Source organism: Bubalus kerabau, chromosome 5 (genome assembly GCF_029407905.1).
Source record: "Bubalus kerabau isolate K-KA32 ecotype Philippines breed swamp buffalo chromosome 5, PCC_UOA_SB_1v2, whole genome shotgun sequence".
In the NCBI taxonomy this organism is placed as follows: domain Eukaryota; kingdom Metazoa; phylum Chordata; class Mammalia; order Artiodactyla; family Bovidae; genus Bubalus; species Bubalus kerabau.
In genome coordinates, this window is record NC_073628.1 from 133,278,467 (window position 1) to 133,304,604 (window position 26,138).

A 26,138-nucleotide genomic window follows, 5' to 3' on the forward strand; every position below is an offset into this window, starting at 1 on the left:
CTAGTTTCTGTCCTGAAACTTCCCCTAGAGTGTGTGTGCCAGCCTCCGTTGAATTATGCAAAAGTATACATATTTGCAAAACAATTATGCAAAAATATAATTATCACCCTGCTTATTTAACTTATATGCAGAGTACATCATGAGAAATGCTGGACTGGAAGAAACACAAGCTGGAATCAAGATTGCCAGGAGAAATATTAATAACCTCAGATATGCAGATGACACCACCCTTATGGCAGAAAGTGAAGAGGAACTCAAAAGCCTCTTGATAAAAGTGAAAGAGGAGAGTGAAAAAGTTGGCTTAAAGCTCAACATTCAGAAAACGAAGATCATGGCATCCGGTCCCAGCACTTCATGGGAAATAGATGGGGAAACAGTAGAAGCAGTGTCAGACTTTATTTTTGGGGGCTCCAAAATCACTGCAGATGGTGACTGCAGCCATGAAATTAAAAGATGCTTATTCCTTGGAAGGAAAGTTATGACCAACATAGATAGCATATTCAAAAGCAGAGACATTACTTTGCCAACAAAGGTTCATCTAGTCAAGGCTATGGTTTTTCCTGTTGTCATGTATGGATGTGAGAGTTGGACTGTGAAGAAGGCTGAGTGCCGAAGAATTGATGCCTTTGAACTGTGGTGTTGGAGAAGACTTTTGAGAGTCCCTTGGACTGCAAGGAGATCCAACCAGTCCATTCTGAAGGAGATCAGCCCTGGGTGTTCTTTGGAAGGAATGATGCTAAAGCTGAAACTCCAGTACTTTGGCCACCTCATGTGCAGAGTTGACTCATTGGAAAAGACTCTGATGCTGGGAGGGTTTGGGGGCAGGAGGAGAAGGGGACGACAGAAGATGAGATGGCTGGATGGTATCACTGACTCAATGGACGTGAGTCTGAGTGAACTCCGGGAGTTGGTGACGGACAGGGAGGCCTGGCGTGCTGCGATTCATGGGGTCGCAAAGAGTCGGACACAACTGAGCGACTGAACTGAACTGAACTGATACACAAAAAAAGGACTTGCCTCCTAGCTCAGTTGGTAAAGAATCCATCTGCAATGCAGGAGACCTGGGTTCGATTCCTGGGTTGGGAAGATCCCCTGGAGGAGGGAATGGCAACCCACTCCAGTATTCTAGCCTGAGAAATCCCATGGATGGAGGAGCCTGGTGGGCTACAGTCCATGGGGTCACAAGAGTTGACACAGCTTAGCAACTAAACCAACCAACCATACACAAAAAAGGAAAAGAACTTATCATTTCTTGATTTTATTTGGGCTTTATATGGTTAGTTTTGAGAGATAAGATAAATACAGAACATTCCATATAGACAATTAAAGTGATTTTGAGAAGTCTGGGTACCATTAAGGAATCTGAGAATTGTAATTCTGAACCTAAACCTTTTCCAGGTCAGTGTGATTCCAAACCTGTAAACTTAGTCGTTGGCTGGGTGGAAGGAAGAGGACCCTAATTCTGATTCATCCTGCATGGATCCAGTTATGAATTCCTGCATTCTCTCAACTCACTTTAAGCATAGTGTGTGTGTGTGTGTGTGTGTGTGTGTGTGTGTGTGTGTGCGCCAAGTCGCTTCAGTTGTGTCCCACTCTTTGCGACCCTATGGACTATAGCTGGCCAGGCTCCTCTGTCCATGGGATTCTCCAGCCAAGAATACTGGAGTGGGGATGCCTTCTCCCCGGGGATCTTCCCAACCCAGGGATTGAACCTGCATCTCTTATGTCTCCTGCATTGGCAGCTGGTTCTTTACCACTAGCACCAACTGGGACACCCTTAAGCCTCGAACTGTCATATTCGTCAAATGGGAAAACATTATTTAAAAGTAAATAATGGATGGGGAACACGTGTATACATGGCAGATTCATGTTGATGTATGGCAAAACCAATACAATATTGTAAAGTAATTAACCTCCAATCAAAATAAATAAATTTATAGTAAAAAATTTATACTAAAAAATAAAAGTAAACCAGTGTATAGCAGTTATCAGAAGAAGTGCTGAGGATTAAGTCACAGCAACGGTAATGCCCAGAGGGGCCTCTGGTCACTGTCCCTTCAGCCCCTGCTGCTTCTAGCCGCGGTATTTCCATCTTCTGATCAACTCAGCACGTGTGTTGGCCACTGAAGTATTTGCCAAATAAAGCTATTGACTTTACAAAAGCAGCACCAGCAGTAATACACCAGTAGCCAATAGGATTTTTTTTTTTTTTGCAGTTGCATAGAACATATAACAGCTGTGTTTATAATGGCAGAAAAATTGGGTCTTAGGTGGTGGGGCTGAGAATTGCAGATGTATAATATCATTCAGACATTGGGTGTTTATAGTCCATTTCCACGGGAACATACTATTTCTTATTTCCTTTGATGTCATTAATCACTTTCCAAGATATATTTCTATATCCCCTTTTGTCCTCCTAAATCAATTTATCTTGAAATGCAATTAATGACTCTTCAAATCCACTCTGAAAACAAAATTGTGTTCAGATAGTAGTTATTTTTCTTAGGAAAATATAAATTATAGTAATGTCTAATTACTATAATTTATATTTATAATTTATAATTATAAATTATTCATATTTATAAATTATAAATAATTTATATTTATAATTTATAATTAAGTAATTATGAAGTATAGTAATATGTGAAAATGGAACTCCATAACACAGGAGCAAATAACTTGTTTTGGACCCAAAAATCCATTTCACTAATTCTATGATATTCTGAAGTGAGCATTCTGTTAAAAAAAAAACAACAACAAAAGAGAGTCACTAAGGCATATATAGCATGGCTGGATGGCATCACCGACTCGATGGACACGCGTTTGAGTGAACTCCAGGAGTTGGTGATGGACAGGGAGGCCTGGTGTGCTGTGATTCATGGGGTCGAAAAGAGTCAGACACAACTGAGCAACTGAACTGAACTGGACACATATATATGGAATTTAGAAAGATGGTAACGATAAGTTTGTATGAGAGACAGCAAAAGAGACACAGATGTATTGAACAGTCTTTTGGACTCTGTGGGAGAGGGTGAAGGTGGCATGATTTGGGAGAATGGCATTGGAACATGTAAATTATCATATGTGAAATGGATTGCCAGTCCAGGTTCGATGCATGAGACAGCATGCTCAGGGCTGGTGCACTGGGATGACCCAGAGGGGTGGGATGGGGAGGGAGGTGGGAGGGGGTTCAGGATGAGGAACACATGGGTGCCCATGGCTGATTCATGTCAATGTATGGCAAAAACCACCACAATATTGTAAAATAATTAGCCTCCAATTAAATAAATTAAAAAAAAGAGAGTCAAATAGAAGCAGTGAATCAGAGGATTAGATTTTCCCATATTTCAAAGAACTTCCTTCTTTTTTCTTCATGTGGACAGCTGCCATCTAAAGCTCCATTAAAAGCTTGCACCTCTTCTGGGAGAATGTGTGATGGGACGTTATTCCAGGAAGAAGGAACTCGAGTTTCTCATGCTTCTTCTTTGGCCTTGCATAAGGAAACTAAACACAGGGTGTTTTCTTGGCCGTTGGCAGGCTAGCAACTTCTGGAGTAAGACCAGTGAGTAGATTTGATTTTAAAACTTACCACAACTTTTCTTTGACATTTATAGGCAGAGAGACAGATGTTAACTTGTAATAAACTTGAAAGCATAATTCCATTCTCAGAGCCATGAACCAAGTCTGAACTTTCCATGGCTCTACCCATTCAGCCATCACTTTTTAGTGTTTAATATAATTCAGTCTAGTAATTTTCTAGAAATTCTTCCTATTTAGATGAGTTGAAATACTGCAGTACTATCTTTTTTTTCAACCAGCTCTGTGCGTGTTAAGTTGCCTCCATCGTGTCCAGCCCTTTGTGATGCCATGGACTGTGGCCTGCTAGGCTCCTCTGTCCATTCTCCAGGCAAGAATACTGAGTGGGTTGCGATGCCCTCCCCCTGGGACCTTCCCGACCCAAAGATCGAACTCATGTTCCTTACATCTCCTGCATTGGCAGGGGGGTTCTTTACCGCTAGCGCCACTTGGAAAACCCTTTTATTGAAGCATAATTCAAACATCATACAATTCACCCGTTAAAAATATGTGAGCCAGTGTTTAGTATATTCAGACTTGTGCACCTGTCACTACAATCTAATTTTAGAATATTTTTCATTCCCAAAAGAAATCCTGTATTCACTCGCAGTCATTCATACTCTATCCCCAAACTCTGGGTAACCACCTACTAGTTTCTGGAGATGTGCCTACTTTGGACATCTGTGTATTGAAGTCATACAATTTGTGGTCTTCAGTAGCAGACTTGTACTTCGCATAATGTTTCCAAGGTTCACTTAAGTATGAATTTGTATTCCTTTCCTTTTTATGGCTGAATAATATTCCATTGTGTATGTAAATAGATATAAATATATAATATTTTATGCATTTATTAATTCGTGAAGATTTGGTATTTTTCTACTTCTTGGCAGTCATGAATAGTGGGTACTATATATGCTCATATACAAGGTTTTGTGTAAATGTAGGTTTTCATTTCTCTTGGGTATATCCCTAGGAGTAAAATTGCTCTAGAAACTCTATGTTTAATATTCTGAGGAACTGTCCAACTATTTTCCAAGGCAGCTGTGCAGTACTGTATCCCCATCAGCAATGTGTAAGCATTCTCATTTCTCCACCTCTCCAACACATGGCATGGTGTACCTATTTGATTATAAATGTCCAAGTACGAATAAAGGACAAAAACACCTAAGCACTGCATTGTGCTTTGGCTTGCATGTCCCTGTTGACTAATAATACTGAGCATCTTTTCAGGGGCTTACTATCCCTTTATACATCTTCTCTAGAGAAATGCTATTTGGATCCTTTGTGCATTTTAAAATTGTGTTGTCTTTTTACTATTGAGTTGTAAGAATTGTGTATCATATATTCTAGATACAAGTCCTTTATCAGATAAATGATTTACATTTTTTTCCCTTCCTTTGGGTTGTCTTTACAGCTCTATACTTTTCAGTTATGGTATTTTTGTTGCACAACAGTTTTTGGTTTGATAAAATCAAATTTATCTACATTGCTTTTGGTAAGTTGGGCTCTTAGTGCTGTATTTAAGAAGAAATTACTTAACTCAGGGTAACTAAGATTTACCCCTATGCTTTCCTCTAAGAGTTTGACAGTTTTAGCTATTACATATAGGCCTATGGTCCAATTTGAATTAATATTGTGTATGGTGTTTGGAATGAGTTCATTTTTATTCTTTTGCATGTGGATATTTAGTAGTTCCAGTACCATTTGTTGAAACTATTATTTTTCCCCATCAAATGATTTGACATCATTGTTGAAAATCAATTATCGTAAAGGTAATGATTTCTTTTTGTACTGTAGACTCTGTCTCATTGATCTGTATGTCCCTTCTATGTCAGTACCATGCTGCCTTGATTATTCTAGCTTTGTAAAAAGTCTCGAAATCATGAAGTGAGGTTCTTACATTTTTATTCCTGTTTTTCCAGATTGTTTTGACTGATATAGGTGCTTTGCAATTTCCTGTGGATTTTAGAGCTAGTTTGTAAATTTATGTAAAAAAGGAAGCTGAGAGTTTGACAAAAATTGTTTTGAAACTGTAGACCAGTTTAATGAGTGCTGACATCTTGACACCTTAAGTCCTCTGAGCTAGGAGCACAGGAGGTTTTTCCATTCTTCCATGGTTTTATAATTTCCTTCAACAATGTCCTGTGGTTTTCTGAATATGAATTTTGCACTTCTTTTGTTAAATGTATTCCTAAGTATTTGATTCTTTTTGATGTTAATCATTTTCAGACCGCTTACTGCTAAAGTATAGAAATACAATTGATTTTTATATATTGACTTTTATCCTGAAATGTTGCTGAACCTACTTACTACTTCTAGTAGTTTTTTAGTGAATTCCTTATTTTCTGTATTCAAAATCATGTCATCTGTAAATGGAGATGTACTTTGCTTCTTTCTTTCCAGCCTGGATTTTTTTTAACTTCCATTGCTCTTCTAATTGCCCTATCTAGAACTTACAGTAAAATATTGAATAGAGGTGGTATAAGTGGACATCCTTATTTTATTCCTGGTTTTATGGAGAAAGCATTTAGTCTTTCACTATTAAAAACACTAGCTTTCTGTTTTTCATAGATGTTTTTATCATTTGGGAAAACTTATATTCCTGGTTGTTATGGATTTTTACCATGAAAGTATGTTGAATTTTGTCAGTGTTTTCTATCTATTGACATGATTGTGTGTTTTTGTCCTTTCTTCTATTCAGTTCAGGTCAGTTCAGTTGCTCACTCATGTCCGACTCTTTGCAACCCCATGGACTGGACTCCTTTCTTCTATTAATAAAGTATAATTAATTTTCCCATTTTGAATCAAACCAGATTGAATCCCCTTTGGCCATGATGTATAATTTTCTTTTTTGTGTTGCTAGATTCAGTTTGCAAATATCCTGTTGAGAATTTTTGCATCAATTATTATAAGAGCTATTGGTATGTGGTTTTATTTTCATGAGTTGTCTTTGTCTGGTTTTGATGTCGTGTTAATGTTGACCCTGCAGAATGAGTCTGAAAGTCTTCCTCCTTTTCCTGTTTTTTGAGAGGAGTCTGTGAGGTCTTGGTAATATATTTTTTCAATGTTTGGTAGAAATTTCCAGTGAAGGCATCTGGAACTATTTACATGTTCTATTTCTTATTAAGCTAGTTTTGATTGTTAGCATCTTTCTGGCCATTTCATTAATATTATTTCATCTGTTGACATATAGTGGTTCACAGTTTTTTCTTGTAATCATTCTTATTTCTGTGAAGGAAGTAGTCATATTCACTCATTCCTGACTTTAGTTATTTGAGACGTCTCTTTCTGGCATGGTCATACTGGCTAATCATTTGTCAATTTGTTGATCTTTTCAAATAAATATCTTCTGATTTTGTTCATCTTCTCTGTTGTTCGAGTGCACAAATTTTGGCATATTGTGATTTCATTTTCATTCACCTCAAAGTATAATGTTTCCTCATTTCCTTTGTGATTCCTCCTTTGACTCACTGGCTATTTAGGAGTACATTTTTGAATTTCCACATATTAGTGAGTTTCCCAAATTGCCTTCAGTTATTGAGTTCCAATTTAGTTCCATTGTGTTGGGAGAACACACTTTGTATGACTTAAATACTGTTAAGTTTGTTTTAAAACTCAAAACGTGGTCTACGCTGGATAATATTTCACGTGCTTGAGAAGGATGGGCATTTGGCAGGGCAGAATATTCTATATATGTCTGTTAGCACTGATTGGTTTATAGTGCTTTTAAAGTCTTCTGTATTCTTACTGATGTCCTAAAAAGTTTTCTATTTGTTACTAAAAGTGGGTTATTAAAATTTCCAACTACTTTAACTGTCCGTTTTACCCCTTTGGCTTTGTCAGGTTTTGCTTTATGTATTTAGGAGACTTGTTTTCAGATGCATATGTGTTTTTAATGATATCTTCCTGGTGGTTGACCTTTTCATGATAAAATGTGCTTCACTGTCTTCAGTCACATTTTGTTTCTTTTAATATCTGTTTTGTAGGATGTTAGTGTAGGCTTTCTGGTTCTTCTAGGATTGTTATTTGCATAGTATATAATTTTCCTTTCTTTTACTTTCAACATATTTTTATCTTTGAAACTAAAGTGTGCCTCGTGTAGACAGTGTGGAGTTAGACCTTGTTCTGACACAGTCTGACAGGCCCTACCTTTAATTGGAAAGTCTAAGCACTCACACTTGCTCACAATTGATGTGATTGTGTTTATGTCTGCCGTTTTGCTTTTTGGTTTATGCCTGTCTCATGTCTTTTTGCTCTCCGTTCTTCCTTTCCTGTTTTTTTCCTCACATTAAGTGATTATTTCCTGTGTAACACTTTGATTCCTTTAATTAGTTTAACTTAAAAATTAGTTTTCTTAGTGTTTGCTCTAGGGTTTAAAATATGTATCATAATAAACTCTATTTCAGGTTTATACTAACTTAATTCTAGTGAGATAGTGAAAATTTACTCCTTTATTTTCTCTTCCCCTCTTTAGCAGCAACAGTATTATATATAATATGTTTATATATATTATAAATCCAACAGTACAATGGGTTTATCACTGTTACTTTACCTAAGTTCATGTCTCTTAACAAATTGAGAAATTAAAGGGGAGCAAGTATATACGGTCTGTTACATTAACCTTGCTTATCATTTCTTCCTCTTAGAGTTACCATTTGGTGTCAGTTCCTTACTCCAATATAGCTTTGCTCCCACTCACCTTTTTCATGCTTTTATATTTTATATTACATATGTATTAATTTACTCTGTGGTATAAACTCAACGATACAATTATATCGATATTGCTCTATGCATTCGTTTTAAAATAAGTGAAGAAATATGCTGTTATACCATCTTACTTACCTATTTATCTTTACTAGTCTCTTTCTTTTATCATGTGGATTTGAAATACTCTCCAGTGTCACTTGGTTTTAGCTTGGAAAACTTTCTTTAATGTTTCTTATAAGAGTCTATGAATGAATTCTGTTTTTATTCATGTCGGTATATATTCTGACTTTGTTTTTGAAAGGCTGCTTTGCTGGAAATAAGATTCTTGGCAGACTGCTTTTTTTACAACACTGAATAGCACTTGTATGTTGGTATCAGTTGTTTCTGATGGGAATTCAGCTTTTAATCATATTGGGGTTCCCCTTTAAGTAGAGACATGTTTCTTTTCTGTGTTCAAGGTTTTTCTGTTTCCTTTCAGTTTTCAGCATTTGGCTGAATGATGTGTCTGTATGTGGATCTTTGAGGTTTTATCCAAATGTGTTAATCTATTAAGCTGCATAGATGAAAGTTTTTCATCAAGTTTAGGAAATTTTCAGCAATTTTTTGAATATTTTTACATTCCTGTCTCTCCTTTCCCCCAGATACTCTTACCACACAAGTGTTAGGACCCTGCATTTCTTGGAGGCTCTGTTACTTTTCATTCTTTCTTTTTCTCTGTTCTTCAGATTGTACCTTTATATACTTCCGAGTTCACTGATTCTTTCTTCTGCCAGGTCAGATTTATTCTTCATCCCCTCTTGAAAATAGTTCTCCTTTTTATTACTATACTTTTTAACACCAGACTTTCCATTTGGATCTTTCTCATAACTTCTGTCTCTCTTTAATAGTCCCTACTTGATGAGACATTGGCGTTTTAAAATTCTTTAATCACAGTTTCCTCTGTCATCGAGGCTACTACAAAGGCACAATCTTTTATTTTTTCCTGTGTATCGTTCAAACTCTTGATGTTCCACAGTTTTTGGTAAAAAGTGGACGTTTTAGACAATAGATGGGAGCCAACTCTGGATGCTGACTTCCCCACCCCCATGAGTTTCTGCTTGTTTGTTTTCTTGTTGAATGTGTCAGCTGGACTGGTTCAGTGAGGTCTGTCTCTCCCCTGCTCTGTGTGGCCTCTGAGGTTGTTCTCCAGAAGGGCTGGGGTAGTAGAATCAGAGCCCAGTGTTCTCAGCCTGCTGTGCCTGAAGTAGCCGTTCTACCCTCTGGGTGGGTCTGGGTGAAGAAAGGAGCTCTCGACCTCACCTGCCTGGAATAGAGCTTCTCCCACTTGGGGCTGGGGCGATGAGAATTCTGGTGTCCTGTCTCCCTCAGGGAGAAACGGTTGCCCTAGATTGGAAACTAGGGCTGAAGTGAACTCTGTCTTCTTGATGAGAGCCCCCCCAGAATAGCGCCTCAATCCCACTGATCTGGGTTTGGGGCATGCCTTCAATATTGTATACCTGCACAGTTCTTACTCAGATCAGGAAATTTCCTTTAATAAATATTTCTCCATCTGCTTATGTCCTTAGGATAACTACCAGAGACTTTAAATAGTTGATTTTTAAAATAATTTTTACCACTTATGGTTGTTTCATTGGGAATAGAGTTCATAGATATACTTACCTGTCCAACCCAGAAGTGTTGCTGCCAAATCACCTTGTCCATCTTCACTGGAACCTGAGAGTATTTTTAAGCTCTTGCCATTGTCAAAACAACACAGAGTACGGTCACTTTATGGTCCTTTGATCACTCATCTCTGATTCCTAATTTTCTTTCTGACATGACTAGATGTGAAGAGAGGAGGGAACTGTAACAGCTTTTTCTCGCTTTATACTTTCAATTGCTGACTTAGAAAAGGGGGAAGTGAAGAACCCTAAGCCCTGCCAGCTATATTCAGCTTTTCATAGCTTTTACTAAAAGTGCTGCAGTGATGTGCTGTGCTCTGCTCAGTCACTCACTCATGTCTGGCTCTCTGGGACCCCATGGACTGTACCCTGCCAGGCTCCTCTGTCCACGGAGATTCTCCAGGCACGAATCCTGGAGTGGGTAGCCATGCCCTCCTCCAGGGGATCTTCCTGGGGAAGCACAAATCATGCCCAGAGCAACACTTTTGTTTAGTAGATTGATGATGCAATTTAGAACGCCTTGATAAAGCTCACATAAATGTGTGCTGAAAATGTTTCCATGAAAATATATTTAAATATACCAATGGCTGAGAGAAACTAGTTAGTCTGAGTAGTTCAGATTTTTCCCCTAGTCTTCCAATACAAGAGAAAACAAAAACAAAAACCTTGTCCTCAACCCTTTGAGAGTTCTTGAAAACTTATACCACAAATACCACCTAGAGTGGTATGAGAGGCATCGCACATATGTGTACACGTGTTAATGTTGCCAAGAAGCCATATTAAAAGTACATAAAACAATTTTACTACATATATTAACCACTTTTGCCCCTATAAGGTAGCGCTTAGGACTATAAATCATAAGCTAATACAAGTGGTAATATAATTAAGTTGACTTCCCTGGTGGCTCAGATGGTAAAGCGTCTGTCTACAATGCAGGAGACCTGGGTTCGATCCCTGGGTTGGGAAGATCCCCTGGAGAAGGAAATATAAATAATTAAAGTTTTTTGTTTAAAAAAATGGCACTTTCAGTTTCAACTCCAAAGTTGTCATTCCAGATCTTAAAACAAGAAATGATTTGAACAAATTGGAAGTAAAAAAGAATTTTCTTGAGGCTGCAGGGCAAACTGGCATCCAAAAATCTAGAGAGACAGACAGATACTGAGAAATATGACTAAGTTCAACTTAGTTATTCAACCCATAAGTTTAAAGGTAAATTAACAATTAAATGTTAATTTTGATGAATTTCTAGAATCTGAGTGTGGACCTCTTTGAGAGGGAAAAACTCCTTGTGGCTGTAGTTTTAGGGGATTCCCAATACTTTCACGGATTTTTACCCCCAAAAAACCCATCAGGTTTGAAGAATGAAGAAAAATCATTTCCTATCTTTGGCAGAAAGATTGGAAAAATAACCATTTTGACGTATGACCAGTGCTATTCCATAACAAAGGTCGAATTTTCATTGAAAAGAACTTTACCAGAGGCTTATCTCATGTAGGCAAGAAGGCCACTTCAACCCCCTGTAGACTTCCTGTCTCACCTACAGAGTGGCTGGGAGGTGGGCAGAAGTGGGGAACCAAAGATAAAAAGCACCTGCGAAGGTCACAGTCCAAGGATGTATCATCAAAGTTTCCATGCCTCACTTGCTCATGGAGCCAGTTAAGGGCAGAGCTTGGACAGCAAGGAGATCAAAGCAGTCAAAGGAAATCAATCCTGAAAATTCACTGGAAGGACTGATGCTGAAGCTGAAGCTCCAATACTTTGGCCACCTGATGCGAAGAACTGACTCATTGGAAAAGACCCTGATGCTGGGAAAGATCGAAGGCAAAAGAGAAGGAGGCAGTAGAGGATGAGATGGTTAGATAGCATCACCAACTCAACAGAAATGAATCTGAGCCAACTTCAGAAGATAGTGAAGGACAGAGGAGCCTGGCATGTGGCGGTCCACAGGGTTTCAAATGGTCAGACATGACTTAGCGACTGAGAAACAACAATAACAAAAAAGATATCAAAGCACGTTAGTAGTAGCAAAAGGGACATTCTTGAGACAACCAGGTTGAAAATAAAACAAAAATATTTCAAGTTTATAAAATAAAAATTGAAAAATTCCCATTTATCAGTGTAAACAATAATAGCTCAAAGTATTCAACTGTATTTTGAGACATCACAGCAAATATCTGTAGATTGGCAAAAGTCCCTGGAACCAAGTCTTTCTGGAAAGAGTGGTTGATCAAACTATTTTTATGTGGTCAGTGGCAAAAGGTAGCTATAAAGTAATACAAGTAATTTTCAAATGTGGGCTATATATTAGCTCCAAAGGATTATAAATTCTAAAAATAAGTTGGGTTTCTAAAGTAATTGATGTCTTTCCAGACAGCATCAATCTAGAGAATACATAAAAATCATTGTAATGGAAACAAACTGTTCTCACTGGCTTGGTTCACATCTTCAGAACTGCTGTCCCTGCCAACACTTCTACTGAGCGTTCCAGTTCACTAGAAGAGTGAGGAGCCCCAGAGCAAGTCTCATAGTGGCCACTCACAGACCTTCAGCGACTTGCCCTTTGTTCTGCTCCTGTCTGCCCCCCACACCCACCCAGGATTGGGCTTTTCTGGTGGTTCAAATGGTAAACAATCTGCCTGCAATGGAGGAGACATGAGTTCAATCCCTGGGGGTGGGGCGGGGGTGGGGGGGTGGGGAAGATCCCTGGAGAGGGGAATGGCAACCCACTCCAGTATTCTTGCCTGGAGAATTCCATGGACAGAGGAGCCTGGCAGGCTACAGCCCATGGGGTCATAAAGAGCGACTAACTATCTGCCCCCCAGGGATGGTTGCGAGAATCCCAGGTCACTGCTTACAGGGTCTCCAGGCCTGGCCCAAGGAGAAATGCCCCTCTACAGAGCAGTAGTGCCTGGTCCTTACTCAGAAGCCCTCGTTTCAGTGGTATCTGTTTAAATTGTCACTGCCTGTCTCCAAAACACTGGGTCAGATTTTGAATTGTGGGTGATGAGTAGAAGAGAGAAAAAGGTCCACACTAAATCTGAATAATACACAGTATCATTTTTGCATTGTCCTTTCCATCTGTCCTCAGAAGCGGCTACATGTCTCTTTCTTACACTGAGTTTCTTCCCATGAAAAACTTAGTCCTTCCTACAAACAGAGCTAAAGCAGTCTCAGAAGTGGGCTTCCCAAGTGGCTCAGTGGTAAAGAATCCACCTGCCAATCCAGGAGATGCCAGTTCAACCCCTGGGTCAGGAAGATCCCCTGGAGTAGGAAATGACTACCCACTCCAGTACTCTTGCCCAGGAAAGCCCATGAACAGAGGAGCTTGGAGGTCTACAGTCCGTGGGTCACAAAGAGTCGGACACCACTGAGCACATGCACGTATAGGGCTAGTTAGAGCTGTATTGTCAGCAGTTTATATTTTTGATCTGGAACTTCTTGATATATTAGTACAGATAAAAAATAAGATTTAAATTTGCTGGACTTTTTGTCCAACATGAAATGTGTGCTATTATTTCCTTAACAGAAATATTTATATTTAACTTGTGCAAAAACCTGTACAGAGAGAGGAAATAAGGAAGGTTGTTTTGGTTTAGAAGTTTCTGACTTATCAGTACATACCACCAAAAAATGTTTTGTTCTGTTTTTCCAGAACAGGGTAGAAACAACTCATTCAAGGTTTGAAGATTGTCTTTATAAAGCTTCTTATGAATCACAATTTAATATCCTAGATTAAAATTTCTCTAATATTGCTTTTCCCAGTATTAACTGCTGAGCACTCATCTGTTCAAGTAAGACACATCCCTTTAGTCCTAGATTGACCTATAAAGGTTACATCTCTTAGACTTTATTTATACTATGACTTGAATTCAAGATGGCTGCTGCTGCTGCTGCTGCTAAGTCGCTTCAGTCGTGTCCGACTCTGTGCGACCCCATAGACGGCAGCTCACCAGGCTCCCCGTCCCTGGGATTCTCCAGGCAAGAACACTGGACTGGGTTGCCATGTCCTTCTCCAATGCATAAAAGTGAAAAGTGAAAGGGAAGTCATTCAGTCGTGTCCGACTCTTAGCGACCCCATGGACTACAGCCTACCAGGCTCCTCCATCCATGGGATTTTCCAGGCAAGGGTACTGGAGTGAGGTACCATTGCCTTCTCCATCAAGATGGCTAGTGAGTATGAAAAAGCACTTAGATTCCTTCTATCTCTGAAATTCTTCATTCCAGGACCTAAAGTAAATCATCTATGATCAAGAAAAAAAATTGTTGCTTTTTCAGGCCTATTTAGCTTGAAGCATTTATCGAGGACCAACCGTGGGATTGAATTATTTTCCATAACATACAGTAACTTGCAGATGTTTTAGTCAACTTGGAAATAAAAATATGCATATAGGTAAAATAAATTGAAGTATTACATCACAATAGGAAAAATTGTCTAGTAAGAAGTAATAATGCTATACATAAATGAGTGGTAAAAATAATATGAAACGTTCCTAAATAACTATAGTAGTGGAATAGAGCATATTTTCATTTCAAAGGCCAAATTTCACAACATTTTTGTAAACAATTTTGTTTAAACTTTCTATTTTGAAATTTCATAGTATTATATATATCTCCTTTTCATTTTTTCTCTGTAATTATTCGCTTGAAAATAAGCTTTTTATTATTAATTGGTAAGTTTAGATTAACTCTCTCACTGCATATAGAAATATACAGGGTTAATACTGTCTCATTTCAGTACCATGTGTACTGAAGCTTTCTTTCTCTTCATTGTTCCTGTCAGAGAAGGATGAGGAGCAAGGAGCTGAAGATGTTGTTGCCACCCAGAGTAACACCCTACCCTTCTGTGACCTCAGTGGAGGCAGGACTTAGACTCTGACATGGGAGTAATGAGATGCCCAATTCTCTCCTTGCTGGATTAGTGTCAGAAAGGGATAAATAGGAATCAAGGGCTCGCATGACTTCCCAGCAGTAAGGACTGCCTCGCCATCCCTGTATCAGTAGAGGCCACAAGGTGCGGGGGGGTGGGGCAGTAAGGCTGTATCTTTCCTCCTTGGGGTATCAGTGAAGGCCAGGTGGTGAAACACTCCCATCTGGCAGGAATGAGGTATCACCACATTTCCTCCACCAGGATAGTGTCAGAGTTGACCTGCTACAATAGAAGATTTACCTATGACCCAGGTCTTCATAGACTAATGCCTCAAACATCATACAATGGAAAATTACTCATCATACCAAGAACAAGGAAAATCTCAACTTGAATGAGAAAAAGCACTCACTGCCCAACTGAACAGAACCTCAGGGATATGTGGGACTTAGCAAAGATTGAACATCTGTGTCAGGATAGTAGAGCCCCAGAAGGAAAGGAGAAAGAAAGTGGGACTGAAAAGAGTTCTTAAAGAAGTGGTGACTGAAAGGTAAAAATTTGGCCAAAGATTTAAACTACAGTTTCAAGATGCATGGTGAAAACTTAAATAAGAAAAACACCCCCATATTCTGTGCCATGATATGCCACAAAATCACCTCTGAAATTAAAGAGAAAGAACAAAATCAGGAAAGCAGAAGGGAAACTGCATCTTAGCTATAAGGTAAAAATAATCTGAATAACAGCAGATTTCTCATCAGAATTCCCAAAGGCCAGAAGAAGGCAGTATTTTTTTGTCAAGTGTTGAAAGAACAGTATTATCAGCCAGAATCCAGTATCCAGTGTAAATATCTTTTAGGAATGAAACAAAAATCAAGACATTTTTTAAAAGGAAAACTAAGAGAATTTGTTGCCATTATTGAAAAAAAGATGACTAAAGGAAGTTCTTGAAACAGAAATTAAAAAAACAAACTTGAAACATCAGAGCAACAAAAAGAGTAAAAATGTGGGAAAATGAAATAGACTTTCCTTCACGTCTTAAATTTTCTAAATTTGTTTTATGTTTGAAGCAAAAGATTATAACACTGCCTAAAGTGGCTTGTGGTGTATGTAGAGGAAATATTTAAGGCAATTTTATTATAGTCATGAGAAAAAGGGGACTTAAAGGGAAATAAAGTTACTATTGCACATGCTTAGTCGCTCAGTCATGTCTGACTCTTTGCCACCCCATGGACTGTAGCCTGCCAGGTTCCCCTGTTTGTGGGATCTTCCAGGCAAGAATACTGGAGTGGGTTACTCAAACTGGGTAAGAAGACAACACTAAGAAGTAGAATGTAATAAATTGCATATATATAGTGTAACATATCTAGAACAATCACTTTAAAATCTATATAGAGATACCCTAAAATACCACAATGAGTAAATCAAAGTAGAAGTCTAAAAACTGTTCAAATAACCCAGAGAAAAAAGAAACAGAGAAGTGAAAAATGGTGAGAACACACGGAAAATGAGAAACTAGAATGTCAGACTTAAACCCTAACAGATTAATCATTACATCAAATGTAAATGGGCTAATTACACCAACTAAAAGACAGTGACTCACACACAGTGGATTATTATTGCTACAAACAGCTACTTGATGAGTTTCAGGGGCATTACACACCTGCACCGGGCACCGGCGCACCCAGCTGTTGTGGTGCCTCCACCACCGGTTCCAGGAAGGGGCAGCTTTGGCATCATCATCACGGGTCTCACTGAGCCACCGACTGACACAGCAGTGATGGGGAGGAAGACCCCGGCAAGGGCAGGCGCTAGCAAGGGTGCAGGGAGAAAACAACACGAGCGGGCGAACGCAACTGAGACCCTCATGGTTTTCCATATAATGACTAGCATGGGTCCAACTTTAATTAAGTAAATGAGGCCAAAGAATGCTATGAGGAGATGATACTTTATATTTTATTAGTGTTATTTTTCACTTTCCCCCATCAAAGTTTTTACCAGAGTGGAGGATGGAGATACACACACTGGGCTCTGAAAAAAGTTATGCAAAAAATGAGACCGTTTCATGAGGTATTACCTTGCATACAATGCTGTCTAGAGACCAACATCTGTGTTATGAGTAATACCTGATAAAATCAATAGGAAGTTAATTAAAGTACATTGAGGCTTTACTTCAGCACAGTCATAAGCTTCAGAGGATTCACTGTAACTTGATGTGATTAGACTCCTGGTCAGCATGAAATGATAGGAGTGTAACTTAATTCAAACAGGCATTGTTAATGTAGGTGAAACAGTATTGTAGCCCAATTAAAGAAATTGTCAGTCTGCAGTCGAAACCCATGAATCTAAGCATTGATGCATTTGCCTGGCATTTATGAGAAGAACAAATAGGAAGGATGAGCAGGACTCATATCCTTCAGGCATACATTACACACTACAAAGCCAGATATAAAAAAAAGGAAGGATATTTTCTGCATGCAGTGCATAAACTGGACAAATGTAATGTTGTGGAGAGTCAAAAAATAGCTGGATGTCTCCTTTTGGAAAAAAAATCAGAACATTTAAGAAATCCTCTTCTTGTCTTGCTGAAAATTTTAACTCCTATGAACCACATTTTAGTGTGGAATAAAGCCAATAAATAAGTAAATAAATGACAAGACTATAGTTAATGATAATATTCTCTGAAGAAAATAAAGGAATGCTGATGGCAAAAAAAAAAAGGACATAGCTGCTGTTTGTCACTGACAAGAGATGATACAAAGGAAAACTGAGTTGTTTGACCTTTCCTTCTAATGTTTTTGTCAAACAAAATTATTTTTCATACCCAAAAGAATGAACACATGATGATAGAATAAATTAAATCTAAGATTGGTAAGATGATAATGAAACTGTATTTTGAGTCTCTTCTTTAAATCACCAAAATATGTTGTAAATGGAATGGAATATGTTATATACCAGATTAATACATTGTCTTCAGGGTAGACTGATGATGAGTCAAATATAAAACGATGAAATCTGATTTCAATAAACATAAAAACTTTCACTTGTAGCCAAAACACTCACAACTGAACAAGAGCAAGACAGGGAAGACATGCTGTTTTTTATATCCTATTTCATCACCAGACAAGGTCATTATAAAATGTGACTGATGAAAGGCTAAGAGCAAAGATAGAAATAGCAACTGTTGTGTTGGATTATAGGGAATGGGGTGATATGGACTTTGATGAGAAGCCAGAACCTTGTCAATGATGAAGCAGAGATTGGTTTGGTCAGATACTGTGTTTCCTTAAAAAGACATGTCAAACTGAAGCATGGAAATACCAGAATCAGAATCCCTAGGAAAATCAACAGTCAAACTATAAAAAGACAAAATACAGCTTCCTAAGCAGGTGTGCAAACAATCCATACAAGTAGTTATGGACAGAATTTCTGCTAAGTTTGTTTCTTAAGGACAGTTGGTTTACCACTGTGCCTAAAATTTAATATGACATCAGGTAGCTTAATATGACCATATAAAATCTTTAGAGGTCTGTATCTGAAGACAGCCTAGTTTGAGTTAGTACTGGAGTGCAAATACCAAAAGTAATAATAATACTTATTAGTACATGTTAAGAGAAGTACAGTATGAAGAACTAGAGTGTACTCTCAGTGTTTCACTGTGTATTCTAGTTCAGAGATCCATTAGATTTGTACTGGGAGCTATAATTTAAGAGAAGTGAAAAACAGGAGGGTTTTCATAAGACAGTAAACTTAATGAAGAATGAAATCAAATGTTTATTCTGGGTTAGAGAAACCTCAGTTAAAACAAGTTCAGTTCAGTTCAGTTCAGTTCAGTTGCTCAGTCGTGCAACCCCATGAATTGCAGCATGCCAGGCCTCCCTGTCCTAGCTGTGTTCAAATACTTGAAGACTTACCATTAAAAGGGGAATGATTTGTCCTACGTAATCTCAGGGAGTGGACCTAAGACTAGTGGTTGATCTAAAATAGATGCCTATCTTAATTAAAGATAAAAATGAACCCTGAGGGCTTTTTTCAAAATTTGAATGAACTAGATCAGGATATAGTGAACTAAAAGGATAAATTGTAATAAAAACCTTATGGGAAAAAAACTCAAATACTGAATAAGGTGATTCAAGTAGATGACTGGGACCTTTTGACCCTAAGTTTCCATAACTGCAGTCATTAAGTGTCAAAATGACTGATTTGAATCTTTTATTTTAGGCTGTTGACTCAACAATCGAACAAGGATAGCATGGGAGACTACGGCGAAAAGAAAGCACATGAAAGGCAAAAGTAATTCCAAGAAATAGCAAGCTGTCCTCACTGTCTTTTTCCTTGATCTTATCCATCATTATCACTACTATAATCATTCAATTCTCCTTAAAATTCTTTTTCTATACTTCTCATTCAGTAGAACTTCTCAACCTAGTGTTCAAATGTTTCTAATAATTAATTATTATTAATTAATAACCCAAGTTGATTCAAGTCAAATTCATTCTCATCTTTCAAACCTTCCTTCTCCACCAGTGACCTGTATTCTCACCTAATTTGTTCCCACTAAGATGTGGAGCAAAACAACAGCCCGAGAACAGATTCTTAGCAAAAAGCTGTAGAGTAGGCAATAGGTAGCCATGCTCTAAAACCTGAATCTGCATTGAAGAGTGGACATCTTACAAGGTTCACTTTTTCCTCCAGTTTCAAGAACCTCTAGGAACATCTGTTTAGCTGTGGAAGCACTGATGAACTCACAATCCACTTTTCCTTAAGTTGATACCTAGGCGTAGCCAGTTTCAGCCATAGAAACAAATACTTACTGAATATCTTAATATGAGAGACACAACATCACAGGCCTAAAGGAATGCATAATCAAAGAGGTAAGAAAGAAAAGAAAACAGAGTGTGCGGTTACAACAGGAGAATCTCCGGGTGTACCGGTGGAGTCCCTAACAGTGGTACTAAAGCATGTTCTGGTGCCAATCCGTCAAGTTGATCTGAGGGGTAAGACTAGCTAGGCAATGAAAAGCTGTCCAGGGTCCGAAAGCAAAGGGAACTATATGTATGAAGAGCCAGAAACAAGAGGAGCTGGCATATTCAGTGATCTGCAATTTTAAGGGGAGGTAAGAGATGAAACTGAAGAGGTAAAAAGGAGACTGTGAAAGATCCTTGATGCCATGATAAAAAGTTTTCTTTCTTGTCTGTAGATGATAACCCATAAGACAGTATTAATGTAAGAAGAAATTTTTGATCCATGGAGGAAGATGCTGTCTCAGAGTCTTGCTATCAGAGATTTGTGTCTTTAGGTCTTCAGTACTTAAGTTCAACTGTGTACATCATGGTGTCCCTATATTGACACCAAATCAAAACTGGAAGCAGTTCAGTCAGTGTACAGTGGCTGCAGATAAGGCCACACGAGAATATAACTAAGACCAAGTCCCCGGAGACCAGGGGTGGGCCTTCCTGTGAGAAATAGAAGGTAAATGAAAGCAAAGTGAGGAGCTTTGTTCTTTGGTGATTTGTAGGTCATTGGTTGGAACTCATGAAGCATTTCATCCTGGAAACGTTTTGGCAAATGGTGGTGAGACCTTCTTTCCACCTTCCAACCAGTTCAGTTCAGTTCAGTCGCTCAGTCCTGTCCGACTCTTTGCAACCCCTTGAATCGCAGCACACCAGGCCTCCCTGTCCATCACTAACTCCTGGAGTTCACTCAGACTCATGTCCATCGAGTCAGTGATGCCATCCAGCCATCTCATCCTCTGTTGTCCCCTTCTCCTCCTGCCCCCAATCCCTCCCAGCATCAGAGTCTTTTCCAATGAGTCAACTCTTCGCATGAGGTGGCCAAAGTACTGGAGTTTCAGCTTTAGCATCATTCCTTCCAAAGAACACCCAGGGCTGATCTCCTTCAGAATGGACTGGTTGGATCTCCTTGCAGTCCAAGGGACTCTCAAGAGTCTTCTCCAACACCACAGTTCAAAAGCATCAATTCTTCGGTGCTCAGCCTTCTTCACAGTCCAACTCTCACATCCATACATGACCACTTGCTGGGAGCCGGCATATTGCATATTGAGTGCATATTGCATATTGAGTGCAGCACTTTCCACAGCATCATCTTTCAGGATCTGGAATAGCTCAACTGGAATTCTATCACTGCCGGGAGCCAGCGTGAGGCACTCCGCCCATGACAAAGGTCATGAGGAAGGAGGCTCGGCATACACAAAGGCGGGATCGAGCCTCAGGAGTCCCCCTGGAAATTCTCGAGCATCTACCCCCAAAACCAGAGTCTGCCTACTTTCTGCTTTGTGCTTTCACCTACACCTCTGACTTTACGGGGGGCTGTCCCCCACTACCTCTCTCTGAAAAGAGAGTTAGCTTACAGCTCCAGTTAATAATTCCTGGATGTGACAGTGTTTCAACCTACAAACTCCTTTGGAAATCCTCTAGCCTGCCTGAATGGGTTTTTCCGGCCACATGTGATTGTTCAGAGCCTCCCAACTGTGAGAGGCAGGAGATGTTCTAAACTGCCTAAACACAGATTCCTTTGAGTAGTTAAAAGATTGATTAGAAATTGTATTGGTGAAGGGTTTTTCACTTGTTGGGCCAATGTTTGCTGCTAAGTCTCCATACTCCTTACCTACTGTGTCCTTGGCAGTGTATTGATTGATATAATGGGTGTATAGAAATGTAAAATGCAGCTTTGTCCAATGCTTTTTGGGAGGCTGGTGCCTGACTTTGGAATAATCACCTTTAGAGAAAAATAAGTTTCTTAAAATGTTAACAGGCCTCCGGGCCAGAAGATGATGTCAATCACCTGAACTTTTGCATATGATAAGTTTGAAAGCCTGGCTTCGATTAGAACCAGGAACTGCTGTCCTTGCATGACTCCACCCCTTCCCCCATTATCCTCTATGCATACCTTAAGGTATAAAAACTACTTTGGAAAATAAAGTGCGGGCCTTGTTCACTGAAACTTGGTCTCCCCATGTCACTCTCTCTCCCAAATTCTAGCTGAGTCATCTGGAGCGCGGAACCCACCATGCTTGCTAATTATGCCTGGGCTTCTAAGATCCGACCGGGGAGGCCTCAGTGTCTCTTCTCCTTCGGGAGAACGGAAGGACGCCTGCGGCCTACGTAAGTGGTGCAAACTTCTTGTCTTGAAGTTTTATTAGTCTCCCGCGTAAACCAAGCTACTCAGCCTCTTTTCTCCACTGAATTTCCTCACTGAGCTATCCTTATTCTATTACTCTTTGTATCCTTAATTAAAGTGTAATTAAGCAGTTGTTTCCTGACCCTCGCCTATGCCGTCTCTCCTTCGAATACCCTGGATCAGCCGGGGCTGGTCCCCGGCAACCACTGGAGAAACCATAGCCTTGACTAGACGGACCTTTGTTGGCCAAGTAATGTCTCTGCTTTTGAATATTCTATCTAGGTTGATCATAACTTTCCTTCCAAGGAGTAAGCGTCTTTTAATTTCATGGCTGCAGTCACCATCTGCAGTGATTTTGGAGTCCCAAAAAATAAAGTCTGACACTGTTTCCACTGTTTCCCCATCTATATCCCATGAAGTGATGGGACCAGATGCCATGATCTTCGTTTTCTGAATGTTGAGCTTTAAGCCAACTTTTTCACTCTCCTCTTTCACTTTCATCAAGAGGTTGTTTAGTTCCTCTTCACTTTCTGCCATAAGGAACTCTGGCTTCTTGGACCTCAAGGGGATTTTATCAATAAAGACAGATAATGAGATGGGTGGAGTGTGTGGTGATACCAGCATAAGAAACAGGAGGCAGAAAAGAGAACAGCTACTCCAGGGAGAGGTACTGTAAGCGCCCAGAAGGTGCTGTTCCTGTAACTCTTTAGGGACCTTTCTCTCCCTCTTGCTCCCATCTTTAGCTTCTGATCATCCATACTTTCTTACCCAAACCAGTCCGATCATGGAAACAGTCAGTCAGCCTTATGTAACTCTGAGAGACAGAGACAGAGAGAGAGAGAGAGTGAGAGAGAGATTTTCTAAAGGGTGTTTTTATTGTTGTTCCTTCTGTTTTCAGAGAGATGGGGCCCATTCAGAAGGTTAAGGCACAGACCATCAATGTTTTTCTGTCCCAAGTGTTTTTAATCTAAGGAGGAAGTGAGACAAGTTGTAAACAGGGAAAGGGTGTGAAAGAAAAAGTTCAACTTTTTGTTTTTCCCTCCCTTTTCCTTTTGTCATAACTAATCTCTCTGTCCAATACCCTGGCCTGAACTCTCACCTTGGGCTGGAATGAGAAATTGGAACTCTATGGAAGGCAGAATTAGAAAACTGTGAAATTAACACTGAAAGCTAAAGACTTAAAAGCAGCCTTAAACGCTGATTTTTTTTTATTCTAAAGAATTTCTTTTACATTTAATTTCAAAGTCTCTATGTTTTTAATAAAAAATAAAATATAAAGACAAAGATCTAGCTAATTCATGGTTTATAGCTATGTTTCAATTATTTTCCTCACATAAATAGGCCTTTGTGTCATTCTAGTTCTAGTCAACTCTTACTAACTGCAACATAAGCTCTTATTTTTGACTGCAACTTCCTCAATAAAAATGCCTTTTTAGAGGGGGAAAGTATCTTCCTTTTGGACAAATGCACAATGCATAAAATATTAAAGATCTTAAAATAGCAAAGTGGTGTGATCCCAGAGAGAGGACTTCTTTATACACCTGGTACTTCCCTGATCAGAACAGATACATTTTGTTATCTCTGAACTGAGGCTTAGTCTCCTTGACCTTAACCAACCTGTGCAATCAACCAATGGTGTTTTAAGTGATGCTTCCAATAGCTACACATTGAACATGGAAGATATAAAATCCCAGTTCCAATTAACAAAATGCAACTTCAATATTGAATAATTAAACAAATTTTCTAAACACCATGTGAATCCAAAGAAAAAGGAATTCTCTTAATCAAAACATCATTAGTGTAAATTAACTAATTCTAGCCAAGGGAGCATAAACTATTTAAAAACACAATTTTAATAAGATGATAAATCATTGATTTAAAACATATATTATTAATCACAAGTATCAGCTTTTAAAGTGGTGTCAAGGGAAACTAAATGATTTAAATCACAAATTACCACCATTTAGAATCTGACACCATTTGCAATCTTAAATGTTTTAAGAAAATTGATATCCCCAAAGTTTGGGATAGATGTAAGATGCTAATTTTATTGTTAATACCTTCCAACATCACCAACAATGAGGTTCTATTTTTCTTTTTTCTAATAATATGTCTGTTCAATTTTTTTCTGGGAAACTAAAAATCATTAAGAGCCAGAAGAACAGGCATGAATTAGATTCAGCTCAGTTTATGGAAATTAGATCTGATATTCTTGAAAGATAGCTAATAGTCAAGAACCATTATCACTGATCCCTTTATTTTGTAATATTCTATACAATGCCTGGTGGGCTGCCATCCATGGGATCGCAAAGGGTCAGGCACGACTGAGCGACCAACACTTACTTACTTACGCAATGCCTTCTCCATTATAAGTTGCAATAAGACTTTCACGTGTTTTTACCATTTGGTTTTGACTTGCACGTCACATTTCTTGACTTGAAGGCTTTAGCGGGTAGCTGCAAGCTGAGTTTCCCATGGCAGTGTTGCCCCAAATTACTACTCAGCCGCCATAATTGATGGTTCCATTTCTGTTCTCCCAAGACAGAGTGTAGTACTCTCTGCGGGTCAGTGATGTTGAATAAGTATGTTTGTCACTGCTTGATTGAATAGTTCAGTATTCTTGGGATTTCAACTCCCATATTTTCTGTGATGTGGGCACATCAAGAGCCAAATTGCTCCATTGGATGAAAGAGATCACTCTGGCAGCGGTTGTAAAGCTGCCATTCAGCAAAAAGCACATTGCCTGGAACGCTGTCAGATGTGTTGGAGGGGTAAGACAAGGTGTACAGTTAGGATTCTGCCGGTATTTATATCTACTTATTCTTCCTCAAGGGCTTCCCAGGTGGTGCTGATGGGAAAGAAACACAGGAAACAGGAGAGACACGGGTTTGATCTGGGTTGAGAAGATCCCCTGAAGGAGGAAATGGCACCGCACTCCAGGATTCTTGCCTGGAGAATCCCATGGACAGAGGAGTCTGGCGGGCTACAATCCATAGGGTCAGAAAGAGTCAGACATAACTGAAGCGACTTAGCACACATGCACCCCTTCTGAACTCATCTTATGAGGGGCTTGCAATCTGGATCAATAATACTCATGAAGCAGAGAATACTTTGTGCATGCTGTAAGTTTGAGCAGGTAGAATGATTTTATTTTGGGGAAGACTGGAAACAACAGAGCATTTGTAATGCTTGAAGTGAAGGTGAGACATTAGATTAATATTTATTTAGTTCTATGTGGCAAGCACTTTCACATATAATATTTCATTAAAACTTCCATTTGAAGAGCAGTCAAGATGGATGAGTAGAAAAACCCTGAACTCACCTCCTCTCATGAGCACACCAGAATCACATATCTGCAGAACAATCATCAGCGAAAAAGACTGGAACCTACAGGAAAAGATCTTCTACAACTAAAGACATAAAGAAGGAACCAGAATGAGGCAGGTAAGAGGTGTGGACTTGCAATATAATAAATCCTATAGCCCGTGGTGTGGGCAACAAACAGATTGGAGAATAAGTATGTTTCCGAGGTTCTTCCATAGGAGTGGGGGTTCTGAGTCCCATGTCAGGCTCCCCAGCCTGGGATCCAGCACCAGGAAGATGAGACACCAGAACATTTGGCTTTGAAGGTCATCAGGGCTTAATTGCAGAAGCCCCACAGGATTGGGAAGAGCAGAGACTCTGCTCTTGAAGGGCACATACGAGATCTCTCACGCAGGGACCAAGAGCAAAAGCAGTAATTTGATAAGAACATGGACCAGACCTACCTGCTGGTCCTGGAGAGTCTCCTGGAGAGGTGGGGGTGGCCGAGGCTCACCCTGGGACACGGACACTGGTGGTTGACATATTTGGGAATATTCAGCTGCTGGCCCCTGACATCTTGGCTCGTTAGCACCAAGACCTGATCCACTCAACAGCCTATAGTTGTCAGTGTTGGGACGCCTCAGGCTAAACAACGGAGTAGGAGAACACAGCCCACCATCAGCAGACAGGCTGCCTAAGACTTTCAGAGCCCACTGTGGTTCTTCTGTGGCTAAGTCGTGTCCGACTCTTTGTGACCCCACGGACTGCAGCACGCCAGGCTTCCCTGTCCTTCACTACCTCCCAGAGTTTGCTCAAACTCATGTTCAATAAGTCAGTGATGCCATCCAACCATCTCATTCTCTGCTGCCTCCTTCTCCTTACTGTCTCAA

At 39.4% G+C, this 26,138-nt stretch overlaps 1 long non-coding RNA gene across 2 annotated transcripts; it reads left to right on the forward strand.

Annotated features, from left to right (window-relative positions):
- Positions 1 to 21,006: 21,006 nt before the first annotated feature.
- LOC129654108 (uncharacterized) lies at positions 21,007 to 25,908 on the forward strand. Of its 2 annotated transcripts, XR_008715419.1 has the most exons (3): positions 21,007 to 21,720; positions 21,807 to 21,929; positions 24,778 to 25,908. It is a non-coding gene; the product is annotated as an uncharacterized LOC129654108 (long non-coding RNA). The 2 variants fall into 2 exon arrangements; XR_008715418.1 differs by lacking the exon at positions 21,007 to 21,720 and having other exon boundaries at positions 21,749 to 21,929.
- Positions 25,909 to 26,138: the final 230 nt, after the last annotated feature.